A 27,364-nucleotide genomic window follows, 5' to 3' on the forward strand; every position below is an offset into this window, starting at 1 on the left:
ATATATCCATATTTGAATATATTTGCGTATACATACATATCAAATATAAAGTGTTTACGTGCAATAAATAGAGTAACATGAAAAAAAGGGGGGGGAAAGAAAAAAAGAGAAGAGAAAAAAATATATATATAAAAGATATATATAAAAAATAAAATAAAAAATTTTTTTTACATATAAATATATAGATAGATAGTAAAAACAATCAGATAATACATCATCATACGTATGGAAATAATATACAGGTGAGACATTCTATCCCATCAAGAAAAAATTACATTTTTATATATAAAATATATAAAGAAAGAAAAAAGGGGGAGAAAGAGAAGAACAATATAATAACGGCTTCCAATCTTCAATCCCGAAATATGTCATAACACTAGGATCCCACTCCGATGCTAGATCAAAGGCCACATCAGAAATAAACTATAAGAGGGGAGAGAGAGTTAAAATTACTATCATATAGAAAATAAATAAAAACATGTTAAAAACAAATTAAAAACAGACAGGCAGGTTCAAGGACTAGATTGGTCACAGAAATGGAACGTAACTCATGTTCTCATTGAGTCCCAAAGGACAGACAGTTTTCAATGTCCAGATCCATCTTGTTTCTAATTGGGCCAGACGTTTACTTATCTTACCTCCTCTAATGTTAGGTGGAACCATATCAATTCCAATTACTCTAAGTAATGAGGCGTCACATCCGTGAAATGTCTTGAAGTGTCTCGGTATTGTCTTCAAGAGCGATGGATCATTGATTTCTTTTGCTGCTATAATACCAAGAACATGCTCGCGTATCCTAACCTTTAATTGGCGGGTAGTTAATCCCACATAGATTAATGAGCATGGGCAAGTGGCATAATAGATCACTGCAGTTGTGGTACATGTAATGAGGTGTTGGATATTATATATTGTAAGTCCGTCCGAGCTTTGAAATGTGTCGGATCGCACCACATTTGAACATGCCACACATTTACCACAGGGTCTACAGCCTTTGAGTGGTTTCACTTTAGACATAAAAGTTGTTCTTTCATTGGTATAGTGACTTTTCACTAGATCGTCCCGTAAATTACGTGACCGACGAAAAGTGATATTGGGTTTCGGGCTCAAATATCTCGAGCGCACAGGGTCAGATTGTAGGATGGGCCAAGATTTGTTTAGAAAATAGCGCATCAGATTAGTTTGACCATGATACTGTGTGATGAATCTAACAGTTCTGTTCGTTGGCTGTGTCTTATTTGAATATAGTTCATTGTGTCTAGAGGTATGTTTAGCCCTATTAAATGCTCTTTTGACGGAGCGACGGCTGTAGCCTCTCTCCAAGAATCGCATCTTTAATATATCGGCCTGTTGTATAAAATCCGCATCACTGGAGCAGATTCTCCTTAATCTAAGGAATTGGCCTACCGGTATTGACATGAGTTACGTTCCATTTCTGTGACCAATCTAGTCCTTGAACCTGCCTGTTTGTTTTTAATTTGTTTTTAACATGTTTTTATTTATTTTCTATATGATAGTAATTTTAACTCTCTCTCCCCTCTTATAGTTTATTTCTGATGTGGCCTTTGATCTAGCATCGGAGTGGGATCCTAGTGTTATGACATATTTCGGGATTGAAGATTGGAAGCCGTTATTATATTGTTCTTCTCTTCCCCCCCCTCTCCCCTCCCCCCACCCTCCCCTCTCCCCCTTTTTTCTTTCTTTATATATTTTATATATAAAAATGTAATTTTTTCTTGATGGGATAGAATGTCTCACCTGTATATTATTTCCATACGTATGATGATGTATTATCTGATTGTTTTTACTATCTATCTATATATTTATATGTAAAAAAAATTTTTTATTTTATTTTTTATATATATCTTTTATATATATATTTTTTTCTCTTCTCTTTTTTTCTTTCCCCCCCCTTTTTTTCATGTTACTCTATTTATTGCACGTAAACACTTTATATTTGATATGTATGTATACGCAAATATATTCAAATATGGATATATACACTGTGTTATACTCTATATACACACACCTTAATGTTTTAACTGGCCATTATAGGTCTTTGATATATAGCACATGTTCACTTTATCCCTCTTCCTCTCTATGCATATCTCCCATTGTGGTCGATGTGTATATACATAACATATGATTATATTTGTATGATTTGCACAGTCACTTCACTTTTCTCACACTTACTTATTGTCACTCTGATTCCCCGAGTTGTCTCTATCTGCGTGATCTTTATTCCTCTTGTGTTCCTTTCTCCATTCTGGCTTCCTGATCTCCCGTGGTTGCTTGGATACAGAGGACAATTTGATGCCCATTCTACGGGTAAGCGCTGCGCGCATGCGCCGTCTGTGCTCCGTGAGGCTGCGGTCACGTGTCTCTATGCATCAGGTGACCCGGGTCACGTGTGTTCCCGTCGTCGGCTGATGCATGACGCGATGCCCGCGACTTCCGGTTCCTCCGGCCGCCGCATGCGTGCACATCAAGCGCTGCCTGTATACACCGGCGGATAACCAGCTGTATGCGCCCGCCTCAATTTGGAGCTTAATTGCGGGCGATCCTAATTATGTAGGACACCCGGTGCTTACCGATTGGTCACATTAGTATTTTTATACGTGCTGGTTCATATGGACGCTACCCCCTGACGAAGGACGTGTGTCCGAAACGCGCGTCGGGGCTGCGCCGCTTGATGCCATTTATACACACTGGACTTCTGTGCAGGTAGATACACTCTATATTTGGGCTTACACACTGATTACTCTGGACTGTATGGATAAGCATGGGGTATATGTACTATTAAATGACATGGAGCACACGGGAATTTTCCTCTCCACACTGCCATGTACATATATATATATTTATGATTTGGCCATTCACATGTTTTCTTAGTTGCCATTTCGGTGATATAACCCCTTTCCGTTTGTCCCCTTCCTTCCATGTATTAACCTGCTTGATGTTTATCTATTCTTATTCATCTATATATCTTAGAGTCCAGTATATATTATAACATTGCTGTATGACTATTATAATGCGGCTTTCCTTGTGTATGTAGTGTCACTTTAACCATAACTTGAATAAAGGTATTTTTGAATTGCTTTTGTTGTACTGGACCTATCATTCGGTGGTTCTCTTATATTATCTCCCTGTTATAGTGGAGCAGTGACCGGCGGCTCCTCACATCTACTGTGCACAGACTAGAACAGGGATGGACAATTTCTGGAGTTTGCATGAAAGAGCTTCTGCGGTTAAAACAAGTGATCACAGATTCATGGGCTACACAGGATAGGTGATCACTTATTGATTGGAAACTGCACCGATTGGAAGAATGGATCAGTGGTCGAGTCGCACATGAGCTCCAGTCTAATGGGGAGAAAAGCTCCACATTCTGCCGATCGGTGCAGGTCCCAGTAGTCAGACCCCCACCAATCAATAAGTTATCACTGATCCTGTGGAGAGGTGATTACTTGTTTTCCCCGGAGAACCCCTGTAAGTGCATCTCTGACGCTCTGCTCCAAGTATTTCATCTCTAAGGCCACAGCCCCACTATCAGTATTCAGTCAGGATTATTCTCAGGAGTGGGAGCCAAAACCAGGTGAGGAACAATCAGAGAAAAGGTAGAATAGAAACAAGTCACCAATTCTGTATTTATCACCCACTCCTGCTTTTGCCTCTCACTACTGAGAAAAAATACTGACCAAATACGGATAGTGAAGCCGTGGCCTCATTGAAAAAAATCTTTTCCTAGTTAATCTCAGCGAGAACAAATGACCGCCATACACAACATAATCCACTATAACAACACCAATAATACCACATACAAAAGGGACAAATATCACCACACCATGACCAGACCACATATTACCACCACATAGTGACCAAATACTACAATACTAATCAGGAATACAAACCACAATACTAACAACACTGTCACTATACATATGAGCTCTGTATATAGTGTCAGTGTACAGGTAATACAGTGATCACCAGTGACATTATACACAGGAGCTCTGTATATAGTGTACAGGTAATACAGTGATCACCAGTGACATTATACACAGGAGCTCTGTATATAGTGTCAGTGTACAGGTAATACAGTTATCATGAGTGACATACACAGGAGCTCAGTATATACTATATAGTGTAAGTGTACAGTAATACACTGACTCACCAGTGATGTCTCTAGGTGAAGTTCTTCATCTTCGCTTTTCTTCATCTGGCACAGTCCGCCATCACTTCTTCCAGCCAGGAATCATCTCTGCAGAAAATAACACACAGTTATCAATAACTGATCTCTTTTAGAGCACATTCCCACTTTTCCCCAGGATTCTACACTACACCAGTTGAAGAAATAAAGCGACATAGTGGCGCCCTGCACAGTAACAGGACCCCCCTTTTGTCCCCTCTTATGGAAAACAGTTTCCTAAAAAGTAAATTATATTACAGAAGTAATAATGTCCCTAATTGGACTCTAAAGTAATAATGTTCCCCATTCGCCATCATAAACTAATAAAGTTCCTCAATCTGGCCCCTAAACAGTAATAAAGTCCCTTGTCCAGCGTGGCCACCCAGCTATCCAACCTGACCCCCCCCCCCCCCCATATATCCATTCTGGTCTCCATGTGTCCAGCCTGCCCCTCCCATATATCCATCCGGGCCTCCATGTGTCCAGCCCGCCCCCCTTCATATATCCATCCTGTCCCCCTCATATATGCATCCCACCCCACCCCATATATCTATCCAGGTCCCCATGTGTCCAGCTTGCCGCCCTTCACCTCCATGTGTCCATCCAGGTCCCCAACTTGGCCACCTTCACCTCCATGTGTCCGATCATGCGTCCAGCCAGCCCCCCCCTTCAGCCCCGTGCCTCCATCCATAAGTCTCCCCATGCGTCCAGCCAGCCCCCCCCTTCAGCCCCATGCCTCCATCCATATGTCACCCCATGCGTCCACCCAGCCCCCCCTTCAGCCCCATGTCCCCATCCATGTCACCATGGGTCCAGCCAGCCCCCCCCCCTTCAGCCCCATGTCCCCATGGGTCCATCCAGCCCCCCTTTCCGCCCCATGTCGCCCTCCATGTCCCCATGGGTCCATCCAGCTCCCCTTTCCGCCCCATGTCCCCCTCCATGTCCCCATGGGTCCAGCCAGCCCCCCCCATCAGCCCCATGTCCCCATCCATGTCCCCATGGGTCCAGCCAGCCCCCCCATTCAGCCCCATGTCCCCATGGGTCCAGCCAGCCCCCCCATTCAGCCCCATGTCCCCATCCATGTCCCCATGGGTCCAGCCAGCCCCCCCCATTCAGCCCCATGTCCCCATCCATGTCCCCATGGGTCCAGCCAGCCCCCCCATTCAGCCCCATGGGTCCAGCCAGCCCCCCCATTCAGCCCCATGGGTCCAGCCAGCCCCCCCATTCAGCCCCATGGGTCCAGCCAGCCCCCCCATTCAGCCCCATGGGTCCAGCCAGCCCCCCCATTCAGCCCCATGGGTCCAGCCAGCCCCCCCATTCAGCCCCATGGGTCCAGCCAGCCCCCCCATTCAGCCCCATGGGTCCATCCAGCCCCCCCATTCAGCCCCATGGGTCCAGCCAGCCCCCCCATTCAGCCCCATGGGTCCAGCCAGCCCCCCCATTCAGCCCCATGGGTCCAGCCAGCCCCCCCATTCAGCCCCATGGGTCCAGCCAGCCCCCCCATTCAGCCCCATGGGTCCAGCCAGCCCCCCCATTCAGCCCCATGTCCCAATGGGTCCAGCCAGCCCCCCCATTCAGCCCCATGTCCCCATGGGTCCAGCCAGCTCCCCCATTAGCCCCATGGGTCCAGCCAGCCCCCCCCATTCAGCCCCATGGGTCCAGCCAGCCCCCCCATTAGCCCCATGTCCCCATGGGTCCAGCCAGCCCCCCCATCCAGCCCCATGTCCCCATGGGTCCAGCCAGCCCCCCCATTCAGCCCCATGTCCCCATCCATGTCCCCGTGGGTCCAGCCAGCCCCCCCATTCAGCCCCATGTCCCCATCCATGTCCCCGTGGGTCCAGCCAGCCCCCCATTCAGCCCCATGTCCCCATCCATGTCCCCGTGGGTCCAGCCAGCCCCCCCATTCAGCCCCATGTCCCCATCCATGTCCCCGTGGGTCCAGCCAGCCCCCCCCATTCAGCCCCATGTCCCCATCCATGTCCCCGTGGGTCCAGCCAGCCCCCCCATTAAGCCCCATGTCCCCATCCATGTCCCCGTGGGTCCAACCAGCCCCCCCTTTCCGCCCCATGTCGCCCTCCATGTCCCCATGGGTCCATCCAGCTCCCCTTTCCGCCCCATGTCCCCCTCCATGTCCCCATGGGTCCAGCCAGCCCCCCCCATCAGCCCCATGTCCCCATCCATGTCCCCATGGGTCCAGCCAGCCCCCCCATTCAGCCCCATGTCCCCATGGGTCCAGCCAGCCCCCCCATTCAGCCCCATGTCCCCATCCATGTCCCCATGGGTCCAGCCAGCCCCCCCATTCAGCCCCATGTCCCCATCCATGTCCCCATGGGTCCAGCCAGCCCCCCCATTCAGCCCCATGGGTCCAGCCAGCCCCCCCATTCAGCCCCATGGGTCCAGCCAGCCCCCCCATTCAGCCCCATGTCCCAATGGGTCCAGCCAGCCCCCCCATTCAGCCCCATGTCCCCATGGGTCCAGCCAGCTCCCCCATTAGCCCCATGGGTCCAGCCAGCCCCCCCCATTCAGCCCCATGGGTCCAGCCAGCCCCCCCATTAGCCCCATGTCCCCATGGGTCCAGCCAGCCCCCCCATCCAGCCCCATGTCCCCATGGGTCCAGCCAGCCCCCCCATTCAGCCCCATGTCCCCATCCATGTCCCCGTGGGTCCAGCCAGACCCCCCATTCAGCCCCATGTCCCCATCCATGTCCCCGTGGGTCCAGCCAGCCCCCCCATTCAGCCCCATGTCCCCATCCATGTCCCCGTGGGTCCAGCCAGCCCCCCCCATTCAGCCCCATGTCCCCATCCATGTCCCCGTGGGTCCAGCCAGCCCCCCCATTAAGCCCCATGTCCCCATCCATGTCCCCGTGGGTCCAACCAGCCCCCCCATTCAGCCCCATGTCCCCATCCATGTCCCCGTGGGTCCAGCCAGCCCCCCCATTCAGCCCCATGTCCCCATCCATGTCCCCGTGGGTCCAGCCAGCCCCCCCATTCAGCCCCATGTCCCCATCCATGTACCCGTGGGTCCAGCCCGCCCCCCCATTAAGCCCCATGTCCCCATCCATGTCCCCGTGGGTCCAGCCAGCCCCTCCATTCAGCCCCATGTCCCCATCCATGTCCCCGTGGGTCCAGCCAGCCCCCCCATTCAGCCCCATGTCCCCATCCATGTCCCCGTGGGTCCAGCCAGCCCCCCCATTCAGCCCCATGTCCCCATCCATGTCCCCGTGGGTCCAGCCAGCCCCCCCATTCAGCCCCATGTCCCCATCCATGTCCCCGTGGGTCCAGCCAGCCCCCCCATTCAGCCCCATGTCCCCATCCATGTCCCCATGGGTCCAGCCAGCCCCCCCATTCAGCCCCATGTCCCCATCCATGTCCCCATGGGTCCAGCCAGCCCCCCCATTCAGCCCCATGTCCCCATCCATGTCCCCATGGGTCCAGCAAGCCCCCCCATTCAGCCCCATGTCCCCATCCATGTCCCCATGGGTCCATCCAGCCCCCCCATTCAGCCTCATGTCCCCATCCATGTCCCCATGCGTCCACCCAGCCCCCCCTTCAGCCCCATGTCCCCATCCATGTCACCATGGGTCCAGCCAGCCCCCCCCCCCTTCAGCCCCATGTCCCCATGGGTCCATCCAGCCCCCCTTTCCGCCCCATGTCGCCCTCCATGTCCCCATGGGTCCATCCAGCTCCCCTTTCCGCCCCATGTCCCCCTCCATGTCCCCATGGGTCCAGCCAGCCCCCCCCATCAGCCCCATGTCCCCATCCATGTCCCCATGGGTCCAGCCAGCCCCCCCATTCAGCCCCATGTCCCCATGGGTCCAGCCAGCCCCCCCATTCAGCCCCATGTCCCCATCCATGTCCCCATGGGTCCAGCCAGCCCCCCCATTCAGCCCCATGTCCCCATCCATGTCCCCATGGGTCCAGCCAGCCCCCCCATTCAGCCCCATGGGTCCAGCCAGCCCCCCCATTCAGCCCCATGGGTCCAGCCAGCCCCCCCATTCAGCCCCATGGGTCCAGCCAGCCCCCCCATTCAGCCCCATGGGTCCAGCCAGCCCCCCCATTCAGCCCCATGGGTCCAGCCAGCCCCCCCATTCAGCCCCATGGGTCCAGCCAGCCCCCCCATTCAGCCCCATGGGTCCAGCCAGCCCCCCCATTCAGCCCCATGGGTCCAGCCAGCCCCCCCATTCAGCCCCATGGGTCCAGCCAGCCCCCCCATTCAGCCCCATGGGTCCAGCCAGCCCCCCCATTCAGCCCCATGGGTCCATCCAGCCCCCCCATTCAGCCCCATGGGTCCAGCCAGCCCCCCCATTCAGCCCCATGGGTCCAGCCAGCCCCCCCATTCAGCCCCATGGGTCCAGCCAGCCCCCCCATTCAGCCCCATGGGTCCAGCCAGCCCCCCCATTCAGCCCCATGGGTCCAGCCAGCCCCCCCATTCAGCCCCATGTCCCAATGGGTCCAGCCAGCCCCCCCATTCAGCCCCATGTCCCCATGGGTCCAGCCAGCTCCCCCATTAGCCCCATGGGTCCAGCCAGCCCCCCCCATTCAGCCCCATGGGTCCAGCCAGCCCACCCATTAGCCCCATGTCCCCATGGGTCCAGCCAGCCCCCCCATCCAGCCCCATGTCCCCATGGGTCCAGCCAGCCCCCCCATTCAGCCCCATGTCCCCATGGGTCCAGCCAGCCCCCCCATTCAGCCCCATGTCCCCATCCATGTCCCCATGGGTCCAGCCAGCCCCCCCATTCAGCCCCATGTCACCATCCATGTCCCCATGGGTCCAGCCAGCCCCCCCATTCAGCCCCATGTCCCCATCCATGTCCCCATGGGTCCAGCCAGCCCCCCCATTCAGCCCCATGTCCCCATCCATGTCCCCATGGGTCCAGCCAGCCCCCCCATTCAGCCCCATGTCCCCATCCATGTCCCCGTGGGTCCAGCCAGCCCCCCCATTCAGCCCCATGTCCCCATCCATGTCCCCGTGGGTCCAGCCAGCCCCCCCATTCAGCCCCATGTCCCCATCCATGTCCCCGTGGGTCCAGCCAGCCCCCCCATTCAGCCCCATGTCCCCATCCATGTCCCCGTGGGTCCAGCCAGCCCCCCCATTCAGCCCCATGTCCCCATCCATGTCCCCGTGGGTCCAGCCAGACCCCCCATTCAGCCCCATGTCCCCATCCATGTCCCCGTGGGTCCAGCCAGCCCCCCCCATTCAGCCCCATGTCCCCATCCATGTCCCCGTGGGTCCAGCCAGCCCCCCCCATTCAGCCCCATGTCCCCATCCATGTCCCCGTGGGTCCAGCCAGCCCCCCCATTAAGCCCCATGTCCCCATCCATGTCCCCGTGGGTCCAACCAGCCCCCCCATTCAGCCCCATGTCCCCATCCATGTCCCCGTGGGTCCAGCCAGCCCCCCCATTCAGCCCCATGTCCCCATCCATGTCCCCGTGGGTCCAGCCAGCCCCCCCATTCAGCCCCATGTCCCCATCCATGTACCCGTGGGTCCAGCCCGCCCCCCCATTAAGCCCCATGTCCCCATCCATGTCCCCGTGGGTCCAGCCAGCCCCTCCATTCAGCCCCATGTCCCCATCCATGTCCCCGTGGGTCCAGCCAGCCCCCCCATTCAGCCCCATGTCCCCATCCATGTCCCCGTGGGTCCAGCCAGCCCCCCCATTCAGCCCCATGTCCCCATCCATGTCCCCGTGGGTCCAGCCAGCCCCCCCATTCAGCCCCATGTCCCCATCCATGTCCCCGTGGGTCCAGCCAGCCCCCCATTCAGCCCCATGTCCCCATCCATGTCCCCGTGGGTCCAGCCAGCCCCCCCATTCAGCCCCATGTCCCCATCCATGTCCCCGTGGGTCCAGCCAGCCCCCCCATTCAGCCCCATGTCCCCATCCATGTCCCCGTGGGTCCATCCAGCCCCCCCATTCAGCCCCATGTCCCCATGGGTCCAGCCAGCCCCCCCATTCAGCCCCATGTCCCCATCCATGTCCCCATGGGTCCAGCCAGCCCCATGTCCCCATCCATGTCCCCATGGGTCCAGCCAGCCCCCCCATTCATCCCCAATTCCCCATCCATGTCCCCATGGGTCCAGCCAGCCCCCCCATTCAGCCCCATGTCCCCATCCATGTCCCCATGGGTCCAGCCAGCCCCCCCATCCATGTCCCCATGGGTCCAGCCAGCCCCCCCATTCAGCCCCATGTCCCCATCCATGTCCCCATGGGTCCAGCCAGCCCCCCCATTCAGCCCCATGTCCCCATCCATGTCCCCATGGGTCCAGCAAGCCCCCCCATTCAGCCCCATGTCCCCATCCATGTCCCCATGGGTCCATCCAGCCCCCCCATTCAGCCTCATGTCCCCATCCATGTCCCCATGGGTCCATCCAGCCCCCCCATTCAGCCCCATGTCCCCATGGGTCCATCCAGCCCCCCCATTCAGCCCCATGTCCCCAACCATGTCCCCATGGGTCCATTCAACCCCATGTCCCCATCCATGTCCCCATGGGTCCATTCAGCCCCCCCTTCAGACCCATGTCCCCATCCATGTCCCCATGGGTCCATCCAGCCCCCCCTTCAGCCCCATGTCCCCATGGGTCCATCCAGCCCCCCCTTCAGCCCCATGTCCCCATGGGTCCATCCAGCCCCCCCTTCAGCCCCATGTCCCCATGGGTCCATCCAGCCCCCCCTTCAGCCCCATGGGTCCATCCAGCCCCCCCTTCAGCCCCATGTCCCCATCCATGCCCCATGGGTCCATCCAGCCCCCCCTTCAGCCCCATGTCCCCATGGGTCCATCCAGCCCCCCCTTAAGCCCCATGTCCCCATGGGTCCATCCAGCCCCCCCTTCAGCCCCATGTCCCCATGGGTCCATCCAGCCCCCCCTTCAGCCCCATGGGTCCATCCAGCCCCCCCTTCAGCCCCATGTCCCCATGGGTCCATCCAGCCCCCCCTTCAGCCCCATGTCCCCATGGGTCCATCCAGCCCCCCCTTCAGCCCCATGGGTCCATCCAGCCCCCCCTTCAGCCCCATGTCCCCATGGGTCCATCCAGCCCCCCCTTCAGCCCCATGTCCCCATGGGTCCATCCAGCCCCCCCTTCAGCCCCATGTCCCAATGGGTCCATCCAGCCCCCCCTTCAGCCCCATGTCCCCATCCATGTCCCCATGGGTCCATCCAGCCCCCACTTCAGCCCCATGTCCCCATCCATGTCCCCATGGGTCCATCCAGCCCCCCCTTCAGCCCCATGTCCCCATCCATGTCCCCATGGGTCCATCCAGCCCCCCCTTCAGCCCCATGTCCCCATCCATGTCCCCATGGGTCCATCCAGCCCCCCCTTCAGCCCCATGTCCCCATGGGTCCATCCAGCCCCCCCTTCAGCCCCATGTCCCCATGGGTCCATCCAGCCCCCCCTTCAGCCCCATGTCCCCATGGGTCCATCCAGCCCCCCCTTCAGCCCCATGTCCCCATGGGTCCATCCAGCCCCCCCTTCAGCCCCATGTCCCCATCCATGTCCCCATGGGTCCATCCAGCCCCCCCTTCAGCCCCATTTCCCCATCCATGTCCCCATGGGTCCATCCAGCCCCCCCTTCAGCCCCATGTCCCCATCCATGTCCCCATGGGTCCATCCAGCCCCCCCTTCAGCCCCACGTCCCCATCCATGTCCCCATGGGTCCATCCAGCCCCCCCTTCAGCCCCATGTCCCCATGGGTCCATCCATCCCCCCCTTCAGCCCCATGGGTCCATCCAGCCCCCCCTTCAGCTCCATGTCCCCATCCATGTCCCCATGGGTCCATCCAGCCCCCCCTTCAGCTCCATGTCCCCATGGGTCCATCCAGCCCCCCCGTTCAGCCCCATGGGTCCATCCAGCCCCCCCTTCAGCCCCATGTCCCCATGGGTCCATCCAGCCCCCCCTTCAGCCCCATGTCCCCATGGGTCCATCCAGCCCCCCCTTCAGCCCCATGTCCCCATGGGTCCATCCAGCCCCCCCTTCAGCCCCATGTCCCCTTGGGTTCATCCAGCCCCCCCTTCAGCCCCATGTCCCCATGGGTCCATCCAGCCCCCCCTTCAGCCCCATGTCCCCATGGGTCCATCCAGCCCCCCCTTCAGCCCCATGTCCCCATGGGTCCATCCAGCCCCCCCTTCAGCCCCATGTCCCCATGGGTCCATCCAGCCCCCCCTTCAGCCCCATGTCCCCATCCATGTCCCCATGGGTCCATCCAGCCCCCCCTTCAGCCCCATGTCCCCATCCATGTCCCCATGGGTCCATCCAGCCCCCCCTTCAGCCCCATGTCCCCATCCATGTCCCCATGGGTCCATCCAGCCCCCCCTTCAGCCCCATGTCCCCATGGGTCCATCCAGCCCCCCCTTCAGCCCCATGTCCCCATGGGTCCATCCAGCCCCCCCTTCAGCCCCATGTCCCCATCCAGCCCCCCCTTCAACCCCATGTCCCCATGGGTCCATCCAGCCCCCCCTTCAGCCCCATGTCCCCATGGGTCCATCCAGCCCCCCCTTCAGCCCCATGTCCCCATGGGTCCATCCAGCCCCCCCTTCAGCCCCATGTCCCCATCCATGTCCCCATGGGTCCATCCAGCCCCCCCTTCAGCCCCATTTCCCCATCCATGTCCCCATGGGTCCATCCAGCCCCCCCTTCAGACCCATGTCCCCATCCATGTCCCCATGGGTCCATCCAGCCCCCCCTTCAGCCCCACGTCCCCATCCATGTCCCCATGGGTCCATCCAGCCCCCCCTTCAGCCCCATGTCCCCATGGGTCCATCCATCCCCCCCTTCAGCCCCATGGGTCCATCCAGCCCCCCCTTCAGCTCCATGTCCCCATGGGTCCATCCAGCCCCCCCTTCAGCTCCATGTCCCCATGGGTCCATCCAGCCCCCCCGTTCAGCCCCATGGGTCCATCCAGCCCCCCCTTCAGCCCCATGTCCCCATGGGTCCATCCAGCCCCCCCTTCAGCCCCATGTCCCCATGGGTCCATCCAGCCCCCCCTTCAGCCCCATGTCCCCATGGGTCCATCCAGCCCCCCCTTCAGCCCCATGTCCCCATGGGTCCATCCAGCCCCCCCTTCAGCCCCATGTCCCCATGGGTTCATCCAGCCCCCCCTTCAGCCCCATGTCCCCATGGGTCCATCCAGCCCCCCCTTCAGCCCCATGTCCCCATGGGTCCATCCAGCCCCCCCTTCAGCCCCATGTCCCCATGGGTCCATCCAGCCCCCCCTTCAGCCCCATGTCCCCATCCAGCCCCCCCTTCAGCCCCCCTTCAGCCCCATGTCCCCATCCAGCCCCCCCTTCAGCCCCATGTCCCCATGGGTCCATCCAGCCCCCCCTTCAGCCCCATGTCCCCATGGGTCCATCCAGCCCCCCCTTCAGCCCCATGTCCCCATCCATGTCCCCATGGGTCCATCCAGCCCCCCCTTCAGCCCCATGTCCCCATCCATGTCCCCATGGGTCCATCCAGCCCCCCCTTCAGCCCCATGTCCCCATCCAGCCCCATGTCCCCATCCATGTCCCCATGGGTCCATCCAGCCCCCCCTTCAGCCCCATGTCCCCATCCATGTCCTCATGGGTCCATCCAGCCCCATGTCCCCATGGGTCCATCCAGCCCCCCCTTCAGCCCCATGTCCCCATCCATGTCCCCATGGGTCCATCCAGCCCCATGTCCCCATCCATGTCCCCATGGGTCCATCCAGCCCCATGTCCCCATCCATGTCCCCATGGGTCCATCCAGCCCCATGTCCCCATCCATGTCCCCATGGGTCCATCCAGCCCCATGTCCCCATCCATGTCCCCATGGGTCCATCCAGCCCCATGTCCGCATCCATGTCCCCATCCATGTCCCCATGGGTCCATCCAGCCCCATGTCCCCATCCATGTCCCCATGCGTCCATCCAGCCCCCCCTTCAGCCCCATGTCCCCATGGGTCCATCCAGCCCCCCCTTCAGCCCCATGTCCCCATCCATGTCCCCATGGGTACATCCAGCCCCATGTCCCCATCCATGTCCCCATGGGTCGATCCAGCCCCCCCTTCAGCCCCATGTCCCCATCCATGTCCCCATGGGTACATCCAGCCCCATGTCCCCATGGGTCCATCCAGCCCCCCCATTCAGCCCCATGTCCCCATGGGTCCATCCAGCCCCCCCATTCAGCCCCATGTCCCCATGGGTCCATCCAGCCCCCCCATTCAGCCCCATGTCCCCATGGGTCCATCCAGCCCCCCCATTCAGCCCCATGTCCCCATCCATGTCCCCATGGGTCCATCCAGCCCCCCCATTCAGCCCCATGTCCCCATCCATGTGCCCATGGGTCCATCCAGCCCCCCCATTCAGCCCCATGTCCCCATCCATGTCCCCATGGGTCCATCCAGCCCCCCCATTCAGCCCCATGTCCCCATCCATGTCCCCATGGGTCCATCCAGCCCCCCCATTCAGCCCCATGTCCCCATCCATGTCCCCATGGGTCCATCCAGCCCCCCCATTCAGCCCCATGTCCCCATCCATGTCCCCATGGGTCCATCCAGCCCCCCCATTCAGCCCCATGTCCCCATCCATGTCCCCATGGGTGCATCCAGCCCCCCCATTCAGCCCCATGTCCCCATCCATGTCCCCATGGGTCCATCCAGCCCCCCCATTCAGCCCCATGTCCCCATCCATGTCCCCATGGGTCCATCCAGCCCCCCCATTCAGCCCCATGTCCCCATCCATGTCCCCATGGGTCCATCCAGCCCCCCATTCAGCCCCATGTCCCCATCCATGTCCCCATGGGTCCATCCAGCCCCCCCATTCAGCCCCATGTCCCCATCCATGTCCCCATGGGTCCATCCAGCCCCCCCATTCAGCCCCATGTCCCCATCCATGTCCCCATGGGTCCATCCAGCCCCCCCATTCAGCCCCATGTCCCCATCCATGTCCCCATGGGTCCATCCAGCCCCCCCTTCAGCCCCATGTCCCCATCCATGTCCCCATGGGTCCATCCAGCCCCCCCTTCAGCCCCATGTCCCCATGGGTCCATCCAGCCCCCCCTTCAGCCCCATGTCCCCATGGGTCCATCCAGCCCCCCCTTCAGCCCATCCATGTCCCCATGGGTCCATCCAGCCCCCCCTTCAGCCCCATGTCCCCATCCATGTCCCCATGGGTCCATCCAGCCCCCCCTTCAGCCCCATGTCCCCATCCATGTCCCCATGGGTCCATCCAGCCCCCCTTCAGCCCCATGTCCCCATCCATGTCCCCATGGGTCCATCCAGCCCCCCCTTCAGCCCCATGTCCCCATCCATGTCCCCATGGGTCCATCCAGCCCCCCCTTCAGCCCCATGTCCCCATCCATGTCCCCATGGGTCCATCCAGCCCCCCCTTCAGCCCCATGTCCCCATCCATGTCCCCATGGGTCCATCCAGCCCCCCCTTCAGCCCCATGTCCACATCCATGTCCCCATGGGTCCATCCAGCCCCCCTTCAGCCCCATGTCCCCATCCATGTCCCCATGGGTCCATCCAGCCCCCCTTCAGCCCCATGTCCCCATCCATGTCCCCATGGGTCCATCCAGCCCCCCCTTCAGCCCCATGTCCCCATCCATGTCCCCATGGGTCCATCCAGCCCCCCCTTCAGCCCCATGTCCCCATCCATGTCCCCATGGGTCCATCCAGCCCCCCTTTCAGCCCCATGTCCCCATCCATGTCCCCATGGGTCCATCCAGCCCCCCCTTCAGCCCCATGTCCCCATCCATGTCCCCATGGGTCCATCCAGCCCCCCCTTCAGCCCCATGTCCCCATCCATGTCCCCATGGGTCCATCCCAGCCCCCCTTCAGCCCCATGTCCCCATCCAGCCCCATGTCCCCATGGGTCCATCCAGCCCCCCCTTCAGCCCCATGTCCCCATCCATGTCCTCATGGGTCCATCCAGCCCCATGTCCCCATGGGTCCATCCAGCCCCCCCTTCAGCCCCATGTCCCCATCCATGTCCCCATGGGTCCATCCAGCCCCATGTCCCCATCCATGTCCCCATGGGTCCATCCAGCCCCATGTCCCCATCCATGTCCCCATGGGTCCATCCAGCCCCATGTCCCCCATCCATGTCCCCATGGGTCCATCCAGCCCCATGTCCCCATCCATGTCCCCATGGGTCCATCCAGCCCCATGTCCCCATCCATGTCCCCATGGGTCCATCCAGCCCCATGTCCCCATCCATGTCCCCATGGTCCCATCCAGCCCCATGTCCCCATCCATGTCCCCATGGGTCCATCCAGCCCCATGTCCCCATCCATGTCCCCATGGGTCCATCCAGCCCCATGTCCCCATCCATGTCCCATGGGTCCATCCAGCCCCCATGTCCCCATCCATGTCCCCATCCATGTCCCCATGGGTCCATCCAGCCCCATGTCCCCATCCATGTCCCCATGGGTCCATCCAGCCCCATGTCCCCATCCATGTCCCCATGGGTCCATCCAGCCCCCCCTTCAGCCCCATGTCCCCATGGGTCCATCCAGCCCCCCTTCAGCCCCATGTCCCCATCCATGTCCCCATGGGTACATCCAGCCCCATGTCCCCATCCATGTCCCCATGGGTCGTTCCAGCCCCCCCTTCAGCCCCATGTCCCCATCCATGTCCCCATGGGTCCATCCAGCCCCATGTCCCCATGGGTCCATCCAGCCCCCCATTCAGCCCCATGTCCCCATCCATGTCCCCATGGGTCCATCCAGCCCCCCCATTCAGCCCCATGTCCCCATCCATGTCCCCATGGGTCCATCCAGCCCCCCCATTCAGCCCCATGTCCCCATCCATGTCCCCATGGGTCCATCCAGCCCCCCCATTCAGCCCCATGTCCTCATGGGTCCATCCAGCCCCCCCATTCAGCCCCATGTCCCCATCCATGTCCCCATGGGTCCATCCAGCCCCATGTCCCCATCCATGTCCCCATCCATGTCCCCATAGGTCCATCCAGCCCCCCATTCAGCCCCATGTCCCCATGGGTCCATCCAGCCCCCCCATTCAGCCCCATGTCCCCATCCATGTCCCCATGGGTCCATCCAGCCCCCCCATTCAGCCCCATGTCACCATCCATGTCCCCATGGGTCCATCCAGCCCCCCATTCAGCCCCATGTCCCCATCCATGTCCCCATGAGTCCATCCAGCCCCCCCATTCAGCCCCATGTCCCCATCCATGTCCCCATGGGTCCATCCAGCCCCCCATTCAGCCCCATGTCCCCATCCATGTCCCCATGGGTCCATCCAGCCCCCCCATTCAGCCCCATGTCCCCATCCATGTCCCCATGGGTCCATCCAGCCCCCCATTCAGCCCATGTCCCCATGGGTCCATCCAGCCCCCCCATTCAGCCCCATGTCCCCATGGGTCCATCCAGCCCCCCCATTCAGCCCCATGTCCCCATCCATGTCCCCATGGGTCCATCCAGCCCCCCATTCAGCCCCATGTCCCATCCATGTCCCCATGGGTCCATCCAGCCCCATGTCCCCATGGGTCCATCCAGCCCCCCCATTCAGCCCCATGTCCCCATCCATGTCCCCATGGGTCCATCCAGCCCCCCCATTCAGCCCCATGTCCCCATCCATGTCCCCATGGGTCCATCCAGCCCCCCCATTCAGCCCCATGTCCCCATGGGTCCATCCAGCCCCCCCATTCAGCCCCATGTCCCCATGGGTCCATCCAGCCCCCCCATTCAGCCCCATGTCCCCATGGGTCCATCCAGCCCCCCCTTCAGCCCCATGTCCCCATCCATGTCCCCATGGGTCCATCCAGCCCCCCCTTCAGCCCCATGTCCCCATCCATGTCCCCATGGGTCCATCCAGCCCCCCCTTCAGCCCCATGTCCCCATCCATGTCCCCATGGGTCCATCCAGCCCCCCCTTCAGCCCCATGTCCCCATCCATGTCCCCATGGGTCCATCCAGCCCCCCCTTCAGCCCCATGTCCCCATCCATGTCCCCATGGGTCCATCCAGCCCCCCCTTCAGCCCCATGTCCCCATCCATGTCCCCATGGGTCCATCCAGCCCCCCCTTCAGCCCCATGTCCCCATCCATGTCCCCATGGGTCCATCCAGCCCCCCCTTCAGCCCCATGTCCCCATCCATGTCCGAATGGGTCCATCCAGCCCCCCCTTCAGCCCCATGTCCCCATGGGTCCATCCAGCCCCCCCTTCAGCCCCATGTCCCCATGGGTCCATCCAGCCCCCCCTTCAGCCCCATGTCCCCATCCATGTCCCCATGGGTCCATCCAGCCCCCCCTTCAGCCCCATGTCCCCATGGGTCCATCCAGCCCCCCCTTCAGCCCCATGTCCCCATGGGTCCATCCAGCCCCCCCTTCAGCCCCATGTCCCCATGGGTCCATCCAGCCCCCCCTTCAGCCCCATGTCCCCATGGGTCCATCCAGCCCCCCTTCAGCCCCATGTCCCCATGGGTCCATCCAGCCCCCCCTTCAGCCCCATGTCCCCATGGGTCCATCCAGCCCCCCCTTCAGCCCCATGTCCCCATGGGTCCATCCAGCCCCCCCTTCAGCCCCATGTCCCCATGGGTCCATCCAGCCCCCCCTTCAGCCCCATGTCCCCATGGGTCCATCCAGCCCCCCCTTCAGCCCCATGTCCCCATGGGTCCATCCAGCCCCCCCTTCAGCCCCATGTCCCCATGGGTCCATCCAGCCCCCCCTTCAGCCCCATGTCCCCATGGGTCCATCCAGCCCCCCCTTCAGCCCCATGTCCCCATGGGTCCATCCAGCCCCCCCTTCAGCCCCATGTCCCCATGGGTCCATCCAGCCCCCCCTTCAGCCCCATGTCCCCATGGGTCCATCCAGCCCCCCCTTCAGCCCCATGTCCCCATGGGTCCATCCAGCCCCCCCTTCAGCCCCATGTCCCCATGGGTCCATCCAGCCCCCCCTTCAGCCCCATGTCCCCATGGGTCCATCCAGCCCCCCCTTCAGCCCCATGTCCCCATGGGTCCATCCAGCCCCACCTTCAGCCCCATGTCCCCATGGGTCCATCCAGCCCCACCTTCAGCCCCATGTCCCCATGGGTCCATCCAGCCCCCCCTTCAGCCCCATGTCCCCATGGGTCCATCCAGCCCCCCCTTCAGCCCCATGTCCCCATGGGTCCATCCAGCCCCCCCTTCAGCCCCATGTCCCCATGGGTCCATCCAGCCCACCCATTCAGCCCCATGTCCCCATGGGTCCATCCAGCCCCCCATTCAGCCCCATGTCCCCATCCATGTCCCCATGGGTCCATCCAGCCCCATGTCCCCATCCATGTCCCCATGGGTCCATCCAGCCCCATGTCCCCATCCATGTCCCCATAGGTCCATCCAGCCCCCCCATTCAGCCCCATGTCCCCATCCATGTCCCCATGGGTCCATCCAGCCCCCCCATTCAGCCCCATGTCCCCATCCATGTCCCCATGGGTCCATCCAGCCCCCCCATTCAGCCCCATGTCCCCATCCATGTCCCCATGGGTCCATCCAGCCCCCCCATTCAGCCCCATGTCCCCATCCATGTCCCTATGGGTCCATCCAGCCCCCCCATTCAGCCCCATGTCCCCATGGGTCCATCCAGCCCCCCCATTCAGCCCCATGTCCCCATGGGTCCATCCAGCCCCCCCCATTCAGCCCCATGTCCCCATGGGTCCATCCAGCCCCCCCATTCAGCCCCATGTCCCCATCCATGTCCCCATGGGTCCATCCAGCCCCCCCATTCAGCCCCATATCCCCATCCATGTCCCCATGGGTCCATCCAGCCCCCCCATTCAGCCCCATATCCCCATCCATGTCCCCATGGGTCCATCCAGCCCCATGTCCCCATGGGTCCATCCAGCCCCCCCATTCAGCCCCATGTCCCCATCCATGTCCCCATGGGTCCATCCAGCCCCCCCATTCAGCCCCATGTCCCCATCCATGTCCCCATGGGTCCATCCAGCCCCCCCATTCAGCCCCATGTCCCCATGGGTCCATCCAGCCCCCCCCTTCAGCCCCATGTCCCCATCCATGTCCCCATGGGTCCATCCAGCCCCCCCTTCAGCCCCATGTCCCCATGGGTCCATCCAGCCCCCCCTTCAGCCCCATGTCCCCATCCATGTCCCCATGGGTCCATCCAGCCCCATGTCCCCATCCATGTCCCCATGGGTCCATCCAGCCCCATGTCCCCATCCAGCCCCATGTCCCCATCCATGTCCCCATGGGTCCATCCAGCCCCATGTCCCCATCCAGCCCCATGTCCCCATCCAGCCCCATGTCCCCATCCATGTCCCCATGGGTCCATCCAGCCCCATGTCCCCATGGGTCCATCCAGCCCCATGTCCCCATCCAGCCCCATGTCCCCATGGGTCCATCCAGCCCCATGTCCCCATGGGTCCATCCAGCCCCATGTCCCCATGGGTCCATCCAGCCCCATGTCCCCATGGGTCCATCCAGCCCCATGTCCCCATGGGTCCATCCAGCCCCATGTCCCCATGGGTCCATCCAGCCCCATGTCCCCATGGGTCCATCCAGCCCCATGTCCCCATGGGTCCATCCAGCCCCATGTCCCCATGGGTCCATCCAGCCCCATGTCCCCATGGGTCCATCCAGCCCCATGTCCCCATCCATGTCCATCCAGCCCCATGTCCCCATGGGTCCATCCAGCCCCATGTCCCCATCCATGTCCATCCAGCCCCATGTCCCCATGGGTCCATCCAGCCCCATGTCCCCATCCATGTCCATCCAGCCCCATGTCCCCATGGGTCCATCCAGCCCCATGTCCCCATCCATGTCCATCCAGCCCCATGTCCCCATGGGTCCATCCAGCCCCATGTCCCCATCCATGTCCATCCAGCCCCATGTCCCCATGGGTCCATCCAGCCCCATGTCCCCATCCATGTCCATCCAGCCCCATGTCCCCATCCATGTCCATCCAGCCCCATGTCCCCATCCATGTCCATCCAGCCCCATGTCCCCATGGGTCCATCCAGCCCCATGTCCCCATCCATGTCCCCATGTCCCCATCCAGCCCCATGTCCCCATCCAGCCCCATGTCCCCATCCATGTCCCCATGTCCCCATCCAGCCCCATGTCCCCATCCAGCCCCATGTCCCCATCCATGTCCCCATGGGTCCATCCAGCCCCATGTCCCCATCCATGTCCCCATGGGTCCATCCAGCCCCATGTCCCCATCCATGTCCCCATGGGTCCATCCAGCCCCATGTCCCCATCCAGCCCCATGTCCCCATGGGTCCATCCAGCCCCATGTCCCCATCCATGTCCCCATCCATGTCCCCATGGGTCCATCCAGCCCCATGTCCCCATGGGTCCATCCAGCCCCATGTCCCCATGGGTCCATCCAGCCCCATGTGCCCATGGGTCCATCCAGCCCCATGTCCCCATGGGTCCATCCAGCCCCATGTCCCCATCCAGCCCCATGTCCCCATGGGTCCATCCAGCCCCATGTCCCCATGGGTCCATCCAGCCCCATGTCCCCATCCATGTCCCCATGGGTCCATCCAGCCCCATGTCCCCATCCATGTCCCCATGGGTCCATCCAGCCCCATGTCCCCATCCATGTCCCCATGGGTCCATCCAGCCCCATGTCCCCATCCATGTCCCCATGGGTCCATCCAGCCCCATGTCCCCATCCATGTCCCCATGGGTCCATCCAGCCCCATGTCCCCATCCATGTCCCCATGGGTCCATCCAGCCCCATGTCCCCATCCATGTCCCCATGGGTCCATCCAGCCCCCCCTTCAGCCCCATGTCCCCATGGGTCCATCCAGCCCCATGTCCCCATCCATGTCCCCATGGGTCCATCCAGCCCCCCCTTCAGCCCCATGTCCCCATCCATGTCCCCATGGGTCCATCCAGCCCCCCCTTCAGCCCCATGTCCCCATCCATGTCCCCATGGGTCCATCCAGCCCCCCCTTCAGCCCCATGTCCCCATCCATGTCCCCATGGGTCCATCCAGCCCCCCCTTCAGCCCCATGTCCCCATCCATGTCCCCATGGGTCCATCCAGCCCCCCCTTCAGCCCCATGTCCCCATCCATGTCCCCATGGGTCCATCCAGCCCCCCCATCAGCCCCATGTCCCCATCCATGTCCCCATGGGTCCATCCAGCCCCCCCATCAGCCCCATGTCCCCATCCATGTCCCCATGGGTCCATCCAGCCCCCCCTTCAGCCCCATGTCCCCATGGGTCCATCCAGCCCCCCCTTCAGCCCCATGTCCCCATCCATGTCCCCATGGGTCCATCCAGCCCCCCCTTCAGCTCCATGTCCCCATCCATGTCCCCATGGGTCCATCCAGCCCCCCCTTCAGCTCCATGTCCCCATGGGTCCATCCAGCCCCCCCTTCAGCCCCATGTCCCCATCCATGTCCCCATGGGTCCATCCAGCCCCCCCTTCAGCCCCATGTCCCCATGGGTCCATCCAGCCCCCCCTTCAGCCCCATGTCCCCATGGGTCCATCCAGCCCCCCCTTCAGCCCCATGTCCCCATGGGTCCATCCAGCCCCCCCTTCAGCCCCATGTCCCCATGGGTCCATCCAGCCCCCCCTTCAGCCCCATGTCCCCATGGGTCCATCCAGCCCCCCCTTCAGCCCCATGTCCCCATGGGTCCATCCAGCCCCCCCTTCAGCCCCATGTCCCCATGGGTCCATCCAGCCCCCCCTTCAGCCCCATGTCCCCATGGGTCCATCCAGCCCCCCCTTCAGCCCCATGTCCCCATGGGTCCATCCAGCCCCCCCTTCAGCCCCATGTCCCCATGGGTCCATCCAGCCCCCCCTTCAGCCCCATGTCCCCATGGGTCCATCCAGCCCCCCCTTCAGCCCCATGTCCCCATGGGTCCATCCAGCCCCCCCTTCAGCCCCATGTCCCCATGGGTCCATCCAGCCCCCCCTTCAGCCCCATGTCCCCATGGGTCCATCCAGCCCCCCCTTCAGCCCCATGTCCCCATGGGTCCATCCAGCCCCCCCTTCAGCCCCATGTCCCCATGGGTGCATCCAGCCCCCCCTTCAGCCCCATGTCCCCATGGGTGCATCCAGCCCCCCCTTCAGCCCCATGTCCCCATGGGTCCATCCAGCCCCCCCTTCAGCCCCATGTCCCCATGGGTCCATCCAGCCCCCCCTTCAGCCCCATGTCCCCATGGGTCCATCCAGCCCCCCCTTCAGCCCCATGTCCCCATGGGTCCATCCAGCCCCCCCTTCAGCCCCATGTCCCCATGGGTCCATCCAGCCCCCCCTTCAGCCCCATGTCCCCATGGGTCCATCCAGCCCCCCCTTCAGCCCCATGTCCCCATGGGTCCATCCAGCCCCATGTCCCCATCCATGTCCCCATGGGTCCATCCAGCCCCATGTCCCCATCCATGTCCCCATGGGTCCATCCAGCCCCATGTCCCCATCCATGTCCCCATGGGTCCATCCAGCCCCATGTCCCCATCCATGTCCCCATGGGTCCATCCAGCCCCATGTCCCCATGGGTCCATCCAGCCCCATGTCCCCATGGGTCCATCCAGCCCCATGTCCCCATGGGTCCATCCAGCCCCATGTCCCCATGGGTCCATCCAGCCCCATGTCCCCATGGGTCCATCCAGCCCCATGTCCCCATCCATGTCCCCATGGGTCCATCCAGCCCCATGTCCCCATCCATGTCCCCATGGGTCCATCCAGCCCCATGTCCCCATCCATGTCCCCATGGGTCCATCCAGCCCCATGTCCCCATCCATGTCCCCATGGGTCCATCCAGCCCCATGTCCCCATCCATGTCCCCATGGGTCCATCCAGCCCCATGTCCCCATCCATGTCCCCATGGGTCCATCCAGCCCCATGTCCCCATCCATGTCCCCATGGGTCCATCCAGCCCCATGTCCCCATCCATGTCCCCATGGGTCCATCCAGCCCCATGTCCCCATCCATGTCCCCATGGGTCCATCCAGCCCCATGTCCCCATCCATGTCCCCATGGGTCCATCCAGCCCCATGTCCCCATCCATGTCCCCATGGGTCCATCCAGCCCCATGTCCCCATCCATGTCCCCATGGGTCCATCCAGCCCCATGTCCCCATCCATGTCCCCATGGGTCCATCCAGCCCCATGTCCCCATCCATGTCCCCATGGGTCCATCCAGCCCCATGTCCCCATCCATGTCCCCATGGGTCCATCCAGCCCCATGTCCCCATCCATGTCCCCATGGGTCCATCCAGCCCCATGTCCCCATCCATGTCCCCATGGGTCCATCCAGCCCCATGTCCCCATCCATGTCCCCATGGGTCCATCCAGCCCCATGTCCCCATCCATGTCCCCATGGGTCCATCCAGCCCCATGTCCCCATCCATGTCCCCATGGGTCCATCCAGCCCCATGTCCCCATCCATGTCCCCATGGGTCCATCCAGCCCCATGTCCCCATCCATGTCCCCATGGGTCCATCCAGCCCCATGTCCCCATCCATGTCCCCATGGGTCCATCCAGCCCCATGTCCCCATCCATGTCCCCATGGGTCCATCCAGCCCCATGTCCCCATCCATGTCCCCATGGGTCCATCCAGCCCCATGTCCCCATCCATGTCCCCATGGGTCCATCCAGCCCCATGTCCCCATCCATGTCCCCATGGGTCCATCCAGCCCCATGTCCCCATCCATGTCCCCATGGGTCCATCCAGCCCCCCCTTCAGCCCCATGTCCCCATCCATGTCCCCATGGGTCCATCCAGCCCCCCCTTCAGCCCCATGTCCCCATCCATGTCCCCATGGGTCCATCCAGCCCCCCCTTCAGCCCCATGTCCCCATCCATGTCCCCATGGGTCCATCCAGCCCCCCCTTCAGCCCCATGTCCCCATCCATGTCCCCATGGGTCCATCCAGCCCCCCCTTCAGCCCCATGTCCCCATCCATGTCCCCATGGGTCCATCCAGCCCCCCCTTCAGCCCATGTCCCCATGGGTCCATCCAGCCCCCCCTTCAGCCCATGTCCCCATCCATGTCCCCATGGGTCCATCCAGCCCCATGTTCCCATGGGTCCATCCAGCCCCATGTCCCCATCCATGTCCCCATGGGTCCATCCAGCCCCATGTTCCCATGGGTCCATCCAGCCCCATGTCCCCATCCATGTTCCCATGGGTCCATCCAGCCCCATGTCCCCATCCATGTTCCCATGGGTCCATCCAGCCCCATGTCCCCATCCATGTTCCCATGGGTCCATCCAGCCCCATGTCCCCATCCATGTCCCCATGGGTCCATCCAGCCCCATGTCCCCATCCATGTCCCCATGGGTCCATCCAGCCCCATGTCCCCATCCATGTCCCCATGGGTCCATCCAGCCCCCCCTTCAGCCCCATGTCCCCATCCATGTCCCCATGGGTCCATCCAGCCCCCCCTTCAGCCCCATGTCCCCATCCATGTCCCCATGGGTCCATCCAGCCCCCCCTTCAGCCCCATGTCCCCATCCATGTCCCCATGGGTCCATCCAGCCCCCCCTTCAGCCCCATATCCCCATCCGTGTCCCCATGGGTCCATCCAGCCCCCCCTTCAGCCCCATGTCCCCATCCATGTCCCCATGGGTCCATCCAGCCCCCCCTTCAGCCCCATGTCCCCATCCATGTCCCCATGGGTCCATCCAGCCCCCCCTTCAGCCCCATGTCCCCATCCATGTCCCCATGGGTCCATCCAGCCCCCCCTTCAGCCCCATGTCCCCATGTGACCAGCCTGCGACCCCTCCATATATGGATGATGACCAATGCTGGGAACACTCACCCAGAAAAACGTGGCTATTGCACTTGACTTGAAGGTGAAGCAGGGAGAGCTGTAGCCAGGCCTGCAGCCTTGTTTCCAGGGTGATGGTGAGAGAGCAGAGTGCAGGTCACCGTATACTCAGCCCAGGAGCCGGCTTAAAAGGCCAAGAGAGCAGGAGAGAAGAGGGCGGTGCGCGGTGCTGGTGCGGTGTTCCATACCCGGACGGGAGCCGGTGTTACAAGGCCAATTCCAAGGGAGCAGGAGCCGGGACTGGAGAGCAGAGCGCGGCGTCGGCGTATCAAAAGCCGGCAGGGGAGCAAGGAGAGGAGAGCGTGACGTCACCGTGTCACGTGACACCACACAACTGCCAGCCACCAGCGGGAAAGCAGTGCGCGGTGCGTGTCACCGCCCACCAAGATCACGTCCTCCTGTCATGTGACTATGCGCGTCACCCGCTGTCGCCACTGAATAGTACGAGCGCCGCACGCGACGCTACATTTCCTTCTGCTGCGCTTTTAAAGGGTCCGCACTTTTTGAGAGCCCCCGCTACCAATTCTCTCACTCTCTCATCGGGGCCCACCGGGAATTTTTCCCGCTATCACACCAGGCCAGTCCTACCCTGCATGGGCCCATCAGGTAAAGTGATGGAATGAAGTTTTCTCTCCTCCTGTTGAAAAATGACATTTTCTGCCACCTATTGATGAGAGAAAAAAAGTGATGAAGATTTACAAACTTCTAACATTAGTCAGTGAAAAACATACAGAACAAGGATGCAAATGGATCTTTTTTTGTCAATCCAATCATTTGAATGGGCCAGCTTTATCTGCAAATCAGATTACAATCAAACATGTCTCAAATTTCTTTTGTGAACCATCAGCATCAGAAAAGGTCCATAGACTATAATTATTATGTTTTTATAAGCAAAGAAAAGGAACACAATGCAAACTCTAAAATCAGACATTTAAATGGATGAGTTTGGTGGGCAAACAGGGTCTGACTGGAGCACCGGGACACTGGACGATTATCCGGTGGGCCAGGGTCCTTGGCAGGACCTTGAGCAGGACGTAGAGGGGGCCCACTGGTTTCAACTGAATGTGCGTCCGAGGACATTTCATTAATGATCAGTATTGTAATATTCGGTCACTATGTTGTAATATCTGGTCCGGTCATGGTGTGGTATTTATCCCTGTATGTGTTATTATTTGGTCACTATGTGGTGTGGACATGGTGTGGTGGTATTTCTCCCTTGTATGTGGAATTATTTGGTCGCTATATGTTGGTAATATCTGGTCTGGTCATGGTGTGGCGATATTTGTCCCTTTTACAGTATGAGGTATTGTTCGGTCACTATGTGGTGGTCATATGTGGTCTGCTCACGGTGTGACGGTAGTTCTCCCTTCTATGTGGAATAATTTGGTCGCTATATGCTGCTAAAATCTGGTCTGGTCATGGTGTGGCGATATTTGTCCCTTTTACAGTATGAGGTATTGTTCGGTGACTATGTGGTGGTCATATGTGGTCTGCTCACGGT

General features: G+C 60.7%; 1 long non-coding RNA gene across 1 annotated transcript; it reads right to left on the minus strand.

The window, feature by feature from the left end:
* Positions 1-352: 352 nt before the first annotated feature.
* On the minus strand, positions 353-26,130 carry LOC141206971 (uncharacterized). Its single transcript, XR_012277441.1, has 3 exons — positions 25,855-26,130; positions 4,169-4,255; positions 353-423 (listed from the first exon to the last, which is right to left on the minus strand). It is a non-coding gene; the product is annotated as an uncharacterized lncRNA (long non-coding RNA).
* Positions 26,131-27,364: the final 1,234 nt, after the last annotated feature.

This window comes from Phyllobates terribilis, unplaced genomic scaffold (assembly GCF_046119375.1).
Source record: "Phyllobates terribilis strain yellow unplaced genomic scaffold, ASM4611937v1 Scaffold_155__1_contigs__length_4435156, whole genome shotgun sequence".
NCBI lineage: Eukaryota > Metazoa > Chordata > Amphibia > Anura > Dendrobatidae > Phyllobates > Phyllobates terribilis.